The sequence below is a fragment of the Periplaneta americana genome, chromosome 7 (genome assembly GCF_040183065.1).
Source record: "Periplaneta americana isolate PAMFEO1 chromosome 7, P.americana_PAMFEO1_priV1, whole genome shotgun sequence".
Taxonomy (NCBI): domain Eukaryota; kingdom Metazoa; phylum Arthropoda; class Insecta; order Blattodea; family Blattidae; genus Periplaneta; species Periplaneta americana.
In genome coordinates this window covers 66,079,307-66,094,188 of record NC_091123.1, presented here as the reverse complement: position 1 = coordinate 66,094,188, position 14,882 = coordinate 66,079,307, and the positions used below count along the sequence as shown (strand labels likewise).

At 38.9% G+C, this 14,882-nt stretch overlaps 1 protein-coding gene and 1 non-coding gene across 3 annotated transcripts in view; both read left to right on the top strand.

Moving 5' to 3' along the window:
- Window positions 1-14,882, top strand: part of LOC138703169 (alpha-1A adrenergic receptor-like) — an 885,279-nt gene that overhangs the window by 50,711 nt on the left and 819,686 nt on the right. The window lies entirely within an intron of this gene.
- TRNAS-GCU (transfer RNA serine (anticodon GCU)) lies at window positions 8,066-8,139 on the top strand. The gene has a single exon. It is a non-coding gene; the product is annotated as a tRNA-Ser (tRNA).

The window sequence follows — 14,882 nt, the reverse complement described above, 5'->3', positions numbered from 1 at the left end:
ATATAGGGTTACGGTTGTTCATTAGCTACAGGAACCAGATAAGGATAAAAGATTGAATTATTGTCGTTGGTTTCAGACGTTCATTGTGCAAAATCTGCCATATTGTCCATCACATGGTTCACAGATGAAGCATGGTTCCATTTATCCGGTTATGCGACGACCGAATAATTTCCAGGAACCTGTAGCCACCGAGATCTCCGGACTTGACAACGCCGGACTTCTTTCTATGGGGTTACTTAAAAGACAGGGTTTACGCCACACGTCCCCAGACATTGGACGATCTGAAGCACAACATCACACAGGAGATTCAAGTTAACAACAGAGTCCTCCAACGAGTGGCCAGTAACATGGAACGACGTGTTGAGTTGTGCCTTATGCAGGATGGAGGACATTTTCAACATTTGCTATAGAGGTAAATAATCTCCCAAAATTCCTCTACATTTTAGGTATAATAAGTTGTCGCTAGCACAATTCGTTTTGAAACAATTAATGAAAGAAATGTGTCAGTTCTATATAAATCACTCTGTATGTGTTTTGTTCATTTTCTGGACTTATATGAATGGAATTTGCTAATAAATATTACGAATACCCAAAAAGTAACCACGGAGAAAGAGATGCAGGCTGGGTGAGGCAAGAGAAATTCAGTCAGGGTGAGAGACGACTTCACAGGAATAATCAGAAACAAAAGCTATGAGAAAAAGACAGTTCATGACAAAGCTAAGAAAGTTGGACACCAAAGGAACGATCATTAATAAAGACATACAGGGACAGCGAAGTTCAAAGGGGCGGAAACAGCTGGACAGGAATAGTCAACAGAGACAAAAGGAAAGAGTAGGTGGACACGTATAGCGAAATGCGGATACAAATGAAATAATCAAAGAGGGAGCCTAGTAACAGCCAAAGGAGGAGGCAAGATGGCAGGGACATAGGGATATGAGAAGGCCAAAGGCAGAAAACTTTGGACAGTCAAACACAGATAAGTAAAGAAGCAGGAATAGCTAGACAGAGACATAACAGGTGCAGTCAGACAAGGTCGTTAGAGATAGAGATGGAGTGGCAGTTAGACACGGGTATAGAGACAAAACTAGATGTAAGAGACAGGAATAGAGACAGAGATAGTGAGACAGGGACTGGTAGTCAGAGACAAAGTGACAAGGATAGAAACACATTCATAAGGATTAGAGATGAACAAAACTAACTGCCGCTCTCGCTCGCTGTATTCGTTGCATTGTCTCGTCTCGTCTCGTCATTCTCGTGCGCTTCGAGTCTCGCTCATCATTCTCGAAATAGCATTTGATCGGCGTGGAAAGATTTCGTGACTTTCAATAACACACATCATTGAAATAAATAACATTATAGATATTTAAATGAGGCGAAAAGACAAAACGGAACAGTATCTTAGTTATCAAAATGTTCTGGTTCTATTATATGATATTACCTAGGTTATACAGGGCATGTAGCACGTATGGGCGAATCCAGAAATGTATATAGAGTGTTAGTTGGGAGGCCGGAGGGAAAAGGACTTTTGGGGAGGCCGAGACGTATATGGGAAGATAATATTAAAATGGATTTGAGGGAGGTGGGATATGATGATAGAGACCAATGGCGGGCTTATGTGAGGGCGGCAATGAACCTCCGGGTTCCTTAAAAGCCAGTAAGTACCGTATGTAATTTCCTAGGTTATATAAATAGAAAAAAAAATTCTCAAGTAAATTTGCATTTCTAAGAAACATAAAATATAACATTAATATCTTTTTACTTGAGATTGCACACTTGATATTAAACATACGAACAAGTTAAGTCAGGTATAAATAACTATGGCGATTCAAGGCTGCTTGACTTCGGGACTTCGGGAGTGATCAATCTCGAGTCTCGGAACACTCACAACCAGTATTTACGTCAAGGACGCGACATAATATAACATTGTCGTGCGGGTTTTCGGCTTTGAGGGCGCTGTTAGTCTCGCTTTCTCGATCGTTGTTCATCTCTAATAAGGACAATAACAGGAGAAGTTACGTAGAGATTGAGACAGATTCAAACGCACAGGCACACGTGTAGAGACCCAGTGATATATATGTAGAAGGCTGGCGGTAGGTACGAAGGGATTGATTGATTTTTGGAGTCATGACGGCTCAGCAACTGTAATAACCCCCTAGGCGCACTCTCACCCACACCAGACGATTGTGCTAAGGCGCTCTGTGTGTTCAGAGTGCATGCAGGCAACTGCACAAGTCCGTGAACCAGCTTCCTCCTCACAACGTTGATCTGTGATCGGAGAAATACGTATGAATGCTATGATGGAATTGAGAGACGTTGACGGAATAATGTCGATGTCTATGTTGGGAACACAGGAGAATCCCGAGAAAAACCCCAGTCGTGACTTTATCCGTCACAAGTGTCACTATGGGTTTTCAATTAAAAATTAAAGACCAGGTACCTATAACATGTAAAAGAGTTACATGAGACAGGGAATCGTCCAGATGACTTGGCTGTAGAAAACGAAGCAGCAGTATCAGAAGACGAAAAAGGATTTTCTGTTTTAAGGGGAGGAGTTGAACTAGCGCTTAGGGAAATGACAAATGGGAAAGCAACAGGAGTTGATGGAATCCTCATTGAATTAATGAAATGCTTGGGTGAAAACAAGAAGGAAATTCTATCATTATGCAACGAAATATATGAGAAAGGCGACTGGCCTGAAGATTTTACGGAGACAGTGTTGATTCCAATACCGAAGAAAAATAATGCCAAGAAATGTAACGAGTTCAGGACTATCAGCCTGATATCGCACTCGGCAAAGATTCTTCTCCGAATACTGAATCGACGTTTATATTCTAAGCTGGAAGAAGAGCAGTTTGGCGTCAGGAAGGGATATGGCACGAGATATACAATTAGACTGCTACGAACAATAGGCGAAATATACCTAGAGAAGAATAAAGAAGTGTATATAGTATTTGTTGGACCTAGAAAAGGCGTTTGACAGAGTGGATTGGAATAAACTAATGGGGATCTTAAAGAAAATTGGCATGGACTGGACAGAGAGGAGGCTGTTCAGTAACTTTTATATGAAACGAGTCAAAGTCAGGATAGGAGAAGAAATGTCAGAAGGAAGTGAAATAGGGATAGGAGTACGACAATGATGCATTTTATCACCTATCCTGTTCAACATCTACTTGGGAGGATTTAGTGAACAACTGTTTTCAGAACATGGGAGGAGTGATAGTAGGAGGAAGAAGAATAAAGTGTATAAGATTTGCTGATGATATGACGTTGTTAGCAGAAGAGGAGATGATACTAAGGGATATGCTACTTGAGCTAAATGATAGCTGTGAGAAGTATGGAATGAAGATAAATGCCAACAAGACGAAGAACATGGTCATAGAAAGGAAAGTAAAGAAGGCAAACTTGCGAATTCTAAATGAGGCAGTAGAGTAAATGGACAGCTTCAAATACTTTGGGTGTACTATAAGCAGTAACATGAGCTGCAGCCAAGTATTCAAAAGGAGATTAGCAATGGCAAAGGAAGCTTTTCATAGAAAACGGAGCATCTTCTGCGGTTCCCTGGAGAAAGAACTAAGGAAGAGACTAGTGAAGTGCTTTGTGTGGATTGTAGTATTGTATGGAGCATAGACATGGACATTACGACAAAGTGAAGAAAAGCGACTAGAAGGATTTGAAATGTGGCTATGGAGAAGGATGGAGCGTGTCAAATGAACAAACAGAATAAGAAATGATGCTGTGTTGAAAAGAGTGGATGAAGAAAGAATGTTGCTGTAACTGATCAGAAAGAGGAAAGGGAATTGGTTGGCTCACTGGTTGAGAAGAAACTGCCTTCTGAAGGATGCACTGGAAGGAAAGTTGAACGGGAGAAGAGTTCGGGGCAGAAGAAGTTATCAGATGATAGACAACATTAAGATGTATGGATCATGTGAGGCGACAAAGAGGAAGGCACAAAATAGGAAATAATGGAGAATGCTGGGTTTGAAAGACCTGCCCTTGAGTAGAACATTATGAATGAATGAATGGATGAATGAATGAATGTACCTATATACTGGAACCATGACCGCGTGATAGACTGATGATAAAGATAGAACTAGACGCAATTGGAACCAGAGTGCAGGTTTAGGAACAGTTGGAGATGAATAGGGACAGAGTGATAAAGACTGTAGGACAGTAAAATCAGATAAAGAATCGAGGAACAGAAACATGGAGGGCAATCGAATATTTAATGGGAATATTTCGTATAGCGACTGTTTTAATTAACATACTCTTTTGTTTAACGTTAATAATGCGTCTGACGGGAAATCAAGCCTGGAATTTCCGTTCGCTTTACTGCCACGAATCAATAGGTATAGTTTTCAGCAGTAGGCTTATTGGTGGATTCCTGTGTAGACACAAACATTTATAAACATGCTGTGTATGCAAATGTGGTCAATTAGCCTACAGACAACCAGGTCCCAGGGAACTCTGCTATAGCAACGAGCACCAAATTTTTATAGCGGTGCTTCTCCTGGAAATTAAGCAAGCAATTTCCGTTCGGAATCCGCAGGGTTTTCGAATATGTCTGCAGGACTCGTCATTAATTTACTCCTGGGACGGTGCAACCAAACGGTGTACACGAAAGAGAGAAAGGAAGCAAAGTTCCATATATTAGTGAAGTAAATATGTGATGTAGTCCAAGCCGATTGGTTCGGTTAGTTGTGTGTAGCAAGTACACGAGCTAGCGGGCACGTAGCTATTTTAATATCATGGAGATTAATACCTGTATGTTGTTTTGGAAAGAACATTTGAAAGTTTAATTTTGAATTAATTCTCAACTACTGGATGTTTCCCTGTAATGCAGACGTTATCCGTCGTCAAGGAGATGACGGGTTTATAGCAGGTCAGGGCAACTGAACGCTCCGTGGAGCAGCGGAGGGCGGCTCTTGCACACGAAATATTACTGACAGTTTTACAGCTGTGTAGAAGCGGATTAAAAATTGCAGGTATCTATCTATTGTGCATTGATGTAATATGAATAAAATTATATTCAATCTTAACAATTAATAGTCTTCAAATGGGAGAAAAACATATTTCAAGTAATTAGAACATACGTGTTTGAGAAAATGAACTTGCATAATCTGTATATACGAGGGCTGATCGAGAAAGACAGACTGACTTTTCGTAGTTGTTTATTACTCTACTTCAATGTTTACATGATCTTTTCTAAAGTAGTCCTCTTCTACTCGAACACACGATGCAGGCCATTCTTTGTAAAGTCCTTGAGAATCGCCTCACATTTCTGGACTATACTGTTTTCGCTGTATAAGAAAAATCCTACTGTAAACATAACACGTGGCTGTCATACCCGTGATTGGCTCCCAGTCGAAACACTCACATGACGGAGGAAAATATAGTTCGTATTTGGAAACCATAATCTTGTATTATTTGAAAGTAAAAAATTGAATTCTAGTTGTTTAATACGATGAAACATATAACTTCACTCATATGTAAAACGATATGTAAAAGAAAAGCTACTTTTATATTTTGTTATGCACTATGAACGCGGATGAATACCAACAGTAATACCGAGGTAGTCTGTTCTTGTAACAAGCTGGCGTCACTTGAGCTCCTAGTTGTTCACGTAAGGACGTGGTACTGTAGTATGGCTTCTGCACCCTCAACTGTCCATTGTGAAGACATAAGTCTTAAAAATAATTTAATTGCAGTAATTATAAAGTAAATGTTTCCTAAGCAAACGAATGCATAGTAGTGAGGTTAGGCCTACTTGACAAGTAACGGGAAATGTTTAACATGAAACAGAATGTACAACAGTGGGCGGGAACACGTACTGAGAATCTATGGCGCCAAACAGCGGCCAATGAAGCCTCACTTCAGTCACGTGCTATTGTTTACATTAGGATTTTTCTTACAGCGAAAAGATTATAGTTATCACCGGTGTTGAGTACATGGCTGCATCTTTCTTATCCTGAAGGAAAACAAGTAAGCACAGTGTGGAAATCGCCAGGTTCGCCAACACCAAATTCGAAAGTTGTTCCATCTGGAGGGAAGATGGTGGAGTCACGTTTTTTTAATATAAGGGAATGATTTTTCAGCATGCAGTTCCCCCTCACAATACTGTTACAGAAGCATAATACTCATCAGTATTGGCGACACTGAGGAAACAAATAGCAAAGAAACGAACACAACTTCATCGGGATGGATAGGAGACTGCATCACGACAACGCACGACTTCACATCGCGAATCAAGTCATGCAATTTATGGCTAAATTCAATATAACCTGTGTATCAAATCACCTTAGAGCCCCGATATCGTTCCCTGTGGCTTTTTTTATTCCCGTTACTGAAGACAAAACTCTGAGATATTCGATTTGAGGACTTTGAAGCAGTGCTCAAGAAATGAGAGGCGATTTTCAAGGATCTGTCAAAGAATGGCCTGCATAATGTCTTCCAGGACTGGAAGAAGCGCTATAACAAGCGCATTCAAGTAGAAGCGGACTACTTTGGAAAATATCATGTAAAAATTGAAGTAGAGTAGAATACGTACAGTATGTACATGAATAGAATACGTAGGCCTGCAGTATGTACCTACACGAATATTATAATGTTCAACTATGTGCGTGCATACATGATTGTTGTTGTCTAGTCAACTGTCCGAAGACAGGTTTGGATCTCACAAGTGATACCAACATATCACTACTTACGAGGCAACTAGGCCAGGAGATAATGGGGTAGGGTGGTCAGTTCCTTTCCCCCTCCATTGCATACATCGCCGATTAGCTACATATTACACTAATCAGACTTCAGATGTATACAAACAATGATTGTTCTTCCTCTAACACGTATCGTCAAGTGAGATGTACTGCCTGATAATAGATGTACATATAGCCTGAACCTCAATTAGAGGTAACATACATGATTGACTTCTTATATATCTGTCATCAGAATTTCTTCTGGTTATTTACAGTAGTACTTCATGAAGTTTAGAACTTAAGAGTTTTCATTAACTGTAAAGTCAAATTTGAAATCGTCAATGAGTATAACAAATACTCTCTCAAAATGGATTTCATAACTCTCGTAATTTAACTAGCAAATAAGTTGGATATTTATTCAGTGAAAGCGTTGTCTTTAAGCTACAGAACGACGTACTGCTCGCTTCCGTATCTCAAGTCACATTGACGCAATCGGTCCTGACTCATACTGCGGCGCCGCACCAAAGTCGCTAAGGACGGCCATTTTCGCCGCGTCCCCTCTCGGTCCTCATGCATCTGCTCCAATCAGTTTACATATTGTTAAGAAATGACATCTGCACTGTATGCAGCTGTAAAGAAATCATGATTTCAGTGCACTAAGCGTTTCAAATCTTGCACTTTTTCGGATACCCCAAAACAGCTACACAAACAGCGTGTTATAAATACTCTTAATGGAATCATTTTTGAGTAATAAATGGAATTAAATAAATGTCAGACACTGTATGAAGTAGACAATATAGTGATGTAAAATGAATTTATTTTAACGAAGTTTCGGTTTAATTAAGTGTCTTGTGAATATTATAAATTGCTTTTAGCTGTGACAGAGATACGTAAGAATAATTTCAAGGAAAAAATTGTTCCGGTGCCGGGTATCGATCCCGGGACCCTTCGCTTAGCGCGAACGCTCTACCGACTGAGCTACCCCAGGAACTATACACGACACCGTTACAATTTTTCTTTTTATATCCACACAACTCACATGAGCTGACAAGACGCCAGAACTCAACTGTGAGTGCACACAATTACTGTGTGACTTTAAATTATGGCTTTCTGTTAACGAATGTATTATACAAATCTGGCTTTCAGATAGTAGCTATGTCAATAAACAGAATTTCAGATACCGGTATTTGGCTCCTGAATATCCCTGAAAGCCAGATTTGTATAATACATTCGTTACTGGAGGTACGTTAACAGAAAGCCACAATTTAAAGTCACACAGTATTTGTGTGCACTCACAGTTGAGTTCTGGCGTCTTGTCAGCTCATATGAGTTATGTGGATATAAAAAAGAAAAATTGTAACGGTGTCGTGTATAGTTCCTGGGGTAGCTCAGTCGGTAGAGCGTTCGCGCGCTAAGCGAAGGGTCCCGGGATCGATACCCGGCCCCGGAACAATTTTTCCTTGAAATTATTCAAACCTGCTTTACAGGGAGCTGAAAGCAGATTTGTATAAGAGATACGTAAGTTGCTACTTTGCACTCATATCATGTAGAAGTGCGGCAGAAACATTGACCTATTTTAAACATTAAATTTCAGGATTAAATATAATTACATTTCATTACTATACATTGTTGAGAAGAAACTTGAAATCATTTCTTACAATATCACTTTTTGTAAATTGCGTCCTTCAGACGATCACCATTGGCAATGCAATATTTTGTGCGAACTCTCACATTCTCCACAACCTTCTGCAGAGTTTCCTGTATCATTGCCTCAATTTCGGTTTTAATGTTGTTCTTCAATTACTGGGTGTTTACTAGTCTACGTATTTGAATGTATTTTGGATTTAACCCCTTCAGACCTGAATTTCTGTTTAAAAAAGTTGAAAAAAAAAGAACTGGTCAAGTAATCATTCTAGGAATCCAAAATTCTCAAATCAAGTCTTTACAGAAAATAAAAATTTGGGGACAATTTTTACCCCTGGGGCCCCACAATTTTAAATTTTATTTTTAACTCAGGTATAGGCACCGTGCATGGGTCTCAAAATCGTACTGGTGGCGCCGCGCAGTGTCTCAATTCCTAATTAACTACAGGCTCGCAGTCATTCACTAGTCATGTGTGATATAGAAATTACATGCGGCTTTCTGCCGATAAAAAGTTGTAATATTAGTAAGAATGGGTTCATCGATTCATAGTGTTCTGCCCACGGGCAGGTCTTTCACTGCAAACCCAGCAATCTCCAGTCTTTAATTATTTTATAGACTCAGTGTAAAGTTCAGTACTGCTAGAGGAGTGTAAAAATGTAACTACAAAGTTCCTGAAATATCAGTGAAGTTGTTTGGCATTTAAATCAGATTTCAGACCATTGAATGAGGGTGAACAGTCATATTACGAAAACATTGATATACTTATATTTGATGTCATGACGTGTGTAATATTTGTGTGTATAATGTCTCTATAAATTAAGTATTTTAATGTGATTTAATTCTAAAAGTAGTCTTAATTACACTTCCTAAATAATGGGCGACTGCAAATTCTCTAAAACACAACACATAATGAACAATATCATCAACATACTACCTCTGATTGAGGTTCTGGCTGATATGTACATCTGTTATCAGGCTGTACATATCACTTGACGATATGTGTCAGAGGAAGAACAATATTGTTTGTATGCATATGAAGTCTGACTAGTGTAATTTGTAGCTAGTCGGCGATATATGCAATGGAAGGGAAAAGAAACTGGCCACTCTACCCCATGATATTATGGCCTAGTTGCCTCATAAGTGATGCCTTGTTGGTATCACTTATGAGGTTCAGACTTCTCTTTGGACAGTTGAATAAACAACATCAACATGCGGAAGCAGTTCAATTGTTGGTTTGTGTAAAATGTTATACTGCATATTTTAATACGCTGAATGCACCTTTCAACATGAATTCGAACACTGGCAACGCCGTAAGTAGTTTCGACTCCTTCAGCTGTTAATTTACCATCGTGCAGATACGGTGGAGTAGCAAAAATCATCCCTTTATCGGAGAGGTTTGTAATTATTCCGGGAAAACCTGACTTCATCACCACCTTCTAATAAAGTCAATAATCCGCAATCAGTTGTTATGAATGTGTCACTCGATCTGCCTCGGTAGCATTTAGATTTGAAGGCCATCATCTGATCCACATTGGGTGGCTGTTCCACTTCTGAACAATTAATTGTCACTCTATCTTTTTCATTATTGCAGGCATTGTTACCTGAATACTTTCTCTGCTAGGCCAAAACCCAAAATTACAGTAACCATTGTGGATGTTAACAACATTAAAGTGGCGGTAAAAATACATTATAATTATAATTATATGATTAACTCCGAACATCACTCTCATAGCAGAATACGACAATCCAGTTTTCATTTTAATTGGAAAATATGAGTAGACGATTTTCTTTACTAATCTTACTCTTGGACAGAATTTTTCGAAAGCTTTCGAGGTGAAATTCACTAATAAAAATGGCAAAAATAATATGTATGGTCTACATCTTGGGGCGTTTCGACTATCTATGGTAGCTATATTTGGGTTAAATGATAGAATTGGAAATATTTCTTATTATGATTCTACGGGTATGATTGTGTTGCAATAGGCAGCAATTTTAATAATATATTCGAAACCACAAATGTCACGCCCATTAAGTCTGGTAGTTCTGTCTTTTATTTTATTGTAGAATAATTTCGGAAACCTTGCATTTCATTAAACATATCATCTGTCCCTGAACGCTTGTCATAACATTTCTTATGTGACTTCAGTTCGGCATGTAATGGAATGGACATTTGAGTAGACAATTCACACAATTCAATTGTGAAATAAAAAACAAAATCACCAAGAATGGTTTCATTTACTTTTGCCTGTATGGCTACTTGATTTTTCGAAATAACACTTGTTGAGCATTCGCCTTCCATAAAACTTAAATGTTCATCTTTTCTTCTTCTTTATGCGTCTCTTTCGTACGTTTCCGGAGCTAGTTGAGATGAGGCAGTCTTTTTCTTGTAATCTTTTATAAAAATGCTGGGAACGGTATGCTAGTTTTGGGAGTGTTCTGATATCGTTCCCAATAAAATGAATACCGCAAATTCTTGCTGCGGGTGTTCGTTTCCAAGGTGAACCATCAGCACTTGAAATCACGAATTAAATATCGATATGAATACATTTAAAAACAGGTATATTATTATTTATTGTTGGTAATATTATACATAATATATATGTAAAGAACTCAGTAATTATGTACTTTTTGAAATTTAAATGATAAATTCCTGTTGTTGTTAACTTAATGGTTATTTATAAACATAATACTATATACATTCTATTTTTTATATCAGGCCTAGTATATAATAATACTATGATTACAAGCAGTGTAGCCTTATTTACTTTCGTCTGCGTACTGCTTGGATCCACAATTAGCGTCATTCCGCTTCAGTTTTCTGTTTTGGGAGTGAATAAAAACAATATCGGTTGGTGTGTTCCTATAAGCATTACTACACTCAAGAACACAGCAATTTGCATTAACTTTCCGCTTTTTAGGATCATCCATATTTCTAATCATTTAACCTGAGATGTTAAGTATATTCATACGCTTCAAGCACAACTCTATCGCTGCTGTCCCGCAGTTAGTAACAACAGTCGCCACCAGAGGAGCTTGCACGGTGCCTATAGAAATGTTTCAAAAATAATATTCTCCATTTGCATCACATTGAATTTTTCAAAATAATAAAAGTATCGAAGACATTCCAAAAAAAAAAAAAAAGAAAAAGAAACAATGTACACTATAATGTATTATACACCAGACCTGAAGGGGTTAAGGAAGCACCACATAAAAAATCACAGGCTGATAAATCGGGAACCAGGAAACAATGTTTTGCGGAAACATGGACGTTCTTGCTGTGAGAGTTGTTGAATTGTTCTATTCAAATCATACTGATTCCATATCAATATCCTTCAGGTCCAGTTGTATTTATACGAATTGTCGTAACATAGCCTCATATCGATCTGTTATGACAGTCATACCAGCGTCATTAAAAAAATAGGGACCAACAATACCCTGACAACAAACTCCACGCTTGTTACTTTTTGGCTAAGAAGTGGTCTTTGATGAAAGTGTCAGGGATATTCAGGAGCCAAGTTCCTGTACCTGAAATTCTGTTTGTTGACATAGCAATTTAAATGGAAGTGTGTCTCATCCGTCATCATCAGATGGTTGATAAAATTTGGTTGTTGGTTTATTATCTCCTGAAGCTAAATACAGAAAAATGTTTCAACAGCAAACACAAGATGTTCATTCGACCAACACTCCATGTTGGCTGGAACTAAGATTAGCGCTGTAGCACAGTAATCAAGAATAACATGAGGTTTGAAATGAGTCATTGTTTCTGCCGCACCTTGCATATCATGCGTGTTTGATGGAACCTGTATGCAGTTCTGGAGCGTTGGAGATGTTAGTCCAGCACAGTGGACACCGGGAAGTCCTCTTCTGAACATGCAAATTTCAGAGTTGAGATTAAATGGATTACCTGTGTAGGGTAGACAAAGAATAACATTTAACTATAATAGTAATATTGTATATGCTCATAGTTTTGGTCAGAATAATTTACAAAGTTATTTGAATTCATAGCCAAGGCTTGAATTATGTAAGAGCCGCAAGTGGAGCGAAACTGTTCATCATACTGAAAGGATGATGTAAGTTTTCTCTCAGATTCAGTAATGTAAAATGTTAATGTCTTCCGAAAATTACTGTGAAGGAGTAACAACCTCGTAACAGTTAGTTTTGTAATACAATAATTCTAATGCACGAATCGAATGTCAGTAGATCGGAATCATTTTCAGCTCACTCACGTGTTTGAATTGCCACTAACGTCCTTTAGCTACACAGTATTACCACAGTCTAGTATAGTAACTCGTTGGGATAGTGTCTCGTAATTGAAACGTCACCTACTATGACCTGAAGACGAGGGCAAGTCCTTTCTATTGCAATATTTTCATCACTAATGAAAAAATTAATCTCGAACTCCTTGCTTCAATAAACAATATTGATTGCCTATTTTAAATCGATCCCGAATCTTGATGCTGGTAATGCCGCTGCTGACGAATACTAAGAAAAAGATAACATAAAGAAAGAGAATGAAGAGAAGGATGAAGATAATTATGGGGGGTTGGAGGGTAATGGGGTGGAGGCTATAGATGAAGAGGATAAATATAGGGGATTGGTGTTGAAAATGAGGTTTAAGATGAAGAAATGGATAGAAAAGCAGGGGTGTAGGGTTAAGAGTACTAGGAAGGTGAATAGAGACAAGAAGGCAAAGAATGGAGAGACAGGATGTACAGGGTGATGTGGGATATAGTAGGGGTAAGAACATGAAGAAGAGACGATAGAAGGATTTGAGATGAAGTAGAAAGAAGGAAAGAAGATAAAGAAAGGGGAAGAACGTTGGGGAAAAGGGGAAGGATAGGAGATTGGGGAGAAGGGATCAGGAGAGGAGGTGGAGAAGAGAAAAAAGGAGGAGAAAAAAAGGAGAAATATATAAAGAAGCTTGATAAGAAGAATGAAGGAGAGAAGATGAAGAATTGAAATCAGATGAGTGGGGAGAATAGAATGTGGAGAAGAAAAGGAGGTGTAGAGAAGGAAGGGGGGAGGTGTGAGACGGAAAGATGAGTTAGGAGAAGTTGTGGGAGAGGAAGGAGAGAAGATGGACGATGCCGAAGTATTATATGCGGTAGAGCAAGGGAAGGAGGCGGAGGAGGGAGGGAGATGAGATAGAGGAGTTGAAGGATAGTCTGTAGGAGGCGAGGTGGTGGATAGGATGGCTAGGCGGTTGAGGAGGGGTAGGAGACAAGTTGGAGGAGGGGAAGGATAGCCGTTGCAGGAGGGGTAGAAAGATAGGCGGATGGAAGGATAGAAGGATGGTGGATAGGAAGGATAGGTGGTGGAAGAGGTATAATGTAGTAGGGGAAGGATAGATGTTGGAGGTGGGGTAGGAGAAGAGGTGAAGGAGGGAAAGGATAGGCGGTGGGTGGGGGAAAGCGAGGTGTAGGAGAGATAGGAGACAAAGTGGAGGAAGAGAATTACAGGTGTTGATGGAGGGGAATGAGACTAGGTGGAAGATGGGAATAGATGGTATAGGAGGGAAAAAGAGTTGATAGCAGAGGGGAAGGAACGAGGTGGAGGAGGGGAAGAATATGCGGTACCTGAAGGAAGAGAGATCGGTTGAAGGAGAGGAAACAAAGGTTAATGAGAAAAATGGAGAAGGGGTGGAGGAGAAAGGATTGGATTTAAAGGTGATGCAGCGTAAATAGGACAAAGATAGGGAGGATTAGTGTAACTGTCTTCTCGAGTGCATATACAAGCGTGGATCCAGAAATTATTTATGGATCTGTGACAAACACCATGAACCATCAAGGACTGAGTGCTCTTGCAAGAATTTAACCTTCCTACATTAAAATTCTCACCATGGTGCAAAGGCTTAGGAGACTCAGACCTTCCCGAGTCTATTAAATATCACTTAGGTGTCGAAAATGGAACGCAAGCTTGCAGGATTTATAGCTAGTAATATTAACATTGGAACGATGAAATAAATAAACGAAATCTAATAATATATATTCCTCTTTCATACTGTTGCTCATTGTACTTACGTGGGAGTAGTTCAAAGCAAACACACAAGACGTGTCGCATGTGTACAATCCATATAGAACTTTTCTAGTAAAGAGCAAAGTAAACTTGGAAAAGCTTATGGGAATAATGCAATACAAATATGATTCCTAATCGCTATTTTAAACCTTTTATTTGCGACAGCAGATGGTATACTTGAAGATGAGACGTCATTAAAAGCTTAGAAATTGAGGCGTGCTATTAGTGTACAGCAAGCTGTGTTATATCGTATTGTAATTATTTGCAGTTTCTCCTCTTATGAAGTGTAATTTTACATTATATTTATTTATTGTCGCCTTAACAATTAAGGTCATATCACTACATCTGTTGGAGTAGCACGTGAAACTTTGATGTAGTGTTCAGTTCCCTTTGTTCCAGACAAATGGTCGTAGTAATTAGTACACGTGTAAACATGAGTAAACATCAATGCGAAATATCTTTCAATATACAGGATGTTAAGGAAAAAGTATCCAATATTTTAGGAGGAGATAGTAACCATCTATGCAATGGAAA